We start from the raw sequence: 4,126 nt of genomic DNA on the forward strand, positions 1-4,126 counted from the left end.
AGCTATTCCTGTTCCAGGGTTATGACCAAGGTTAACATTTTATTATACAGGACAAACTAAATTTCAAGGTGAAAGGGTCAAGGTTGTTGGGTTCTGAATAAAGGCTTTGTCTTAATGATTACGTATGGGGAGTATGAAAGCGCTGGCCCTTACCGTTCAAAAGTTATGACCAAGGTTAAAGTTTATAAAAGGTAGGTCAAACTCTAAGGTCAAAGTCAAAGGGTTAAGATTCTTGATATTCCATAAAAGGTCTTGTCACAGGGATTACACATGTGAAATATGAAAGCTCTAGCCCCTAATGTTCAAAAGTTACGGTCAAGGTTAAAGTTTGTAAAAAGTAAGTCAAACTCCAAGGTCAAGGTCAAAATGTCAAAGTTCTTGATATCAAATGAAAGGTCTTGTCACAGGGATTAAATTTGTGAGTATGAATGCCCTAGCCCGAACCCTTCAAAAATATGGTCAATGTTGTATTTTTTAGTAGGTCAAACTCCAAGGTCAAGGTCAAAAGGTCAACATTCTTGGTATCCAATGAAAGGTCTTATTATCAGAATTATATATGTGAAGTATGAAAGCCGTAGTAGTTATTGTTCAAACGTTATAGCCAAGGTTAAAGTTTTTTCATAGGTACAAAAATCTCCAAGGTCAAGGTCAAAGGGTCAAGGTTGTTGGTATCAAGTGAAAGGTCATCTAACAAACATTACATATGTGAAGTATAAATGTTTTGGTGTCTATTGTTCAAAAGATATGGCCAAAGTAAAATTTTAAAATTTTCATGTAAAAGTGGGTCAAACTGCAAGGCCGAAGTCAAAAGTTCAAATTTGGTGGTGCCCAAAAAAGGTCTTGTCACAAGAAATACACCTGTGAAATATGAAAGCCATAGCCCTGCCAAGTGAAAATTTATGGGCAAGGTTAAAGTTTTTGCGGACAAACAGACAAACAGAGAGACATAGAGACAGACAGACAGGCAGACAGACAGACGGACACGACAAAAAACTATATGCCCCCGAAACTTCGTTTACGGGGGCATAAAAATAGGTGACCCATGCCTTTTAACTCTAAGTTAAGTATCTAATTGAATATGCTTTTATGTATTGTCGTGCATTTACAATTTCAGTTTACTTTTTTAATGTAGATTTTTATGCGATATAGTTTATATCATGTTTAATAGAAAATTAGAGGAACCTTAAACAATGTAACCCCGCCATTCATATGATTATAATGGCGAAGTCCACGTTTTGTGAGTAAGACTCAAAATAAGTATCAGAGCAAAAAGTAAAAATACGAGGAGTACAATGACATTATACAACTACGACTTATTTCGTTCACAGAACAATAGAGGTCTTTCAAACTTCTTTGAATTTCAAATTTGTATTACATCTGACTCCTTAAAATCAAGTTCCATGAAAAAGAAACCAAAATTGTCTTAAAGCATACAAAAAATAAAAAAAAAATGGAATAACCTTGACCTTTGACCTTGAGAAAATATTCAAAGTCAAAGGTCAAGGGTCACAATGCAATTAACCCCATTCTTTTACGATTTACAGAATACAAGTTATAATGTTTGATAGTAAGTACAAAGAAGTTAAAGGGCAATAACTCATGTAAGGGGTCATCAAATCCTTTTGTACTTACTCAGTAAATTTAGGCCTAAAGACCCTCAAGACATTAGTGAAGGTTTGGTGTCTCTATGGTCTAGGGTTTCGGAGGAGTAGCGATAACAATGTTTTTAGCACAAGGGGCAATAACTTTTAAAGGGGTTAATGTTTGGGGACAAGAATGAAATCTTTGAAACAGTTTTAAGAGTACATATTAATGATGCAAAAACATTAAGTATATGTTAAAGCACAAGAGAGATATAAAAAGAGCTAAATTGCGCAGTTTTGGAATCACCTTGACCTTTGACCTTTACATGAATTTTAAGGTGAAAGGTCAATGAATCTTAAGCAGTTGGCCCATGTCTCTATGACTTCTAATTTTGAAAATTTTTAATTTTTTGTAAAATTCAAAAAGTTTTAGGGGCAATAACTCATTGAAGGGGTTACTGAATACTTTTGCAATGAATAGATTGAAGAGTCCCCTTAATTAGTCGATGACATTAGTTAAGGTTTCATACCTCTATGGTTCACGGTTTCAGGGGAGTAGCGATAACAAGCATTTCTTGCGAAAGGGGTCGTAACTTCGAAAGGGATCAAGATTCATTTCCGCAGGGTCAACTGCAATAATCTTTTACGAAGTACATTCTTATGGACTATAAATCTTTTCGATATATCTTGAAACTCAAAATCACACGGCGGAAAAATAAGAAGAATTAGAAGAAACAGAAGAATTCCAATAGGTTTTTCCACGGAAAGGTGGAAAGACCTTATAATTGACTTTGGATGGGGTCTACTCATGACTATACGGACCTGGTCAGGTATTGGTTGACCTAGGCCAAAGGGCAAAAAATACAATTTAATTAAAAATAACTATAATATACCGGATAAGTCCGTAAGTCTACTTTAATGACAAGGATGACATAAATTTAAAATAATTAAACCTTAGTCTCTTTTATTTCAATCATAGCATTTAGCTTAAATTTTTAAATTGTTAGGAGGAGGCTGGTTTACTTCGTAGTTCAAAGTTTATTTTTTCAAGGAAGTTAGACAAGTGGTTAGTTACAAAGAACATTATATCACAAAGTTTACTGTAACACTGTCATTGAAACCGTATGAGAGAGGGAGAGAGAGAGAGAGAGGGAGAGAGAGAGGTCACATGTAGAAATTGAAAATATATGTTCCGGCACCAAAGAAAGAGTAAAATATAAATGTCTTAACAAACTGCTTAGAAAATCAATTAAAGGATGAAACTGGTAAAAAGTTTACTTTTTAGTTTGTAAAAAAAATTATGGGCTCAAAAAGACAATTATAAAGAATGTTTGAAATGTTTGAAATGTTTAAATAGCATGCATGTATAAGGAAATGAACAGATTACACTAAGCGGGGAAAAAATATGTCAGTATTTAACGTTCAGCAATACCTATCACCAGAGGGAAATATAAATCTAATAATTGATAATTGTTTCATAAAGGAATACATGATATTTTATAATAACCATTTCAAATTGTCGAGTATTGAGATAAATACATGTATTTAAAATTGTTTATCTGTTCGTTTGTTTTAGACGGAAATCAAGTTTGAAGTAACTATGCGCTACGTGTATAAATACATCAGATCTATTTACAAATTATAATGTCTTTATCTTAGATGTCTGTGCAGTGCATTCGATGTCATCTCTGTAGAATTTTTTTTCCATATTTAAGCACTGTTTTGTTGAGATTTAAATTTGTAGTTGATTTAATGATTTGAACTTATGTGTACATCTAATAAATTCTCTTCAAAATGACATATACATGTAATTATATATCAATGTATTTCTCCTGTACTTTTGATATCATCGATATTTTGTATTTTGCTCCAACTTTTCAAAGCACACATTTTCTTAGTCATGTATTATTACATGTATTTATCAAAAAATTTGAACCAGGGTAGCGTCCTGCATTCCAAGTTTTACTAAAATTAAAACAAATCTGTACAACAATAAGTATTAATTTTAATAAATTTTAAATCAATAGAAATTCCACAGATAAATTACCATGACAATAAAGAAAAAGCTAATTATTTGTTCAGAGTGACAATTTTAGTGTTATCTTGCTTAAATGAAACCAAATACGGAGAAGGAGAATATTTTAGATATTAATAACAATTGCAAGAATTTACCATTACGTAACCCTTGGAGCAAAATTTGTCCAAAAAAAAAGCAGGTAGAATGAATCCAAACAATGTGTTCTAACAGGCGGGCTACATATTTAAGGTTCCTTGACAGAGACAACAATGTGCCGATACATGATAACCGCTTAGAAATGAATACATTGCTTCGATCTGCCATACAATCACAAAAAATACCTAAAGGCTCATTTCAGCAATGTGGACACGGTAATTGAACAGCAGAAAATGGAAACAGAATCTAATTTTCAAGATTTATAGCATTCAAAGCAATTGGTAGAGTCTTGTAGTTAATGAAATCTTGATCATTCGCAGCATGCTCATATTAGAATCTATGTTGAACTGTTGAATAATCTTAATTTGCA

This window comes from Saccostrea cucullata, unplaced genomic scaffold (genome assembly GCF_032062105.1).
Source record: "Saccostrea cucullata isolate Sc308-1 unplaced genomic scaffold, CSIRO_AGI_Scuc_v1 ctg8795, whole genome shotgun sequence".
Taxonomy (NCBI): domain Eukaryota; kingdom Metazoa; phylum Mollusca; class Bivalvia; order Ostreida; family Ostreidae; genus Saccostrea; species Saccostrea cuccullata.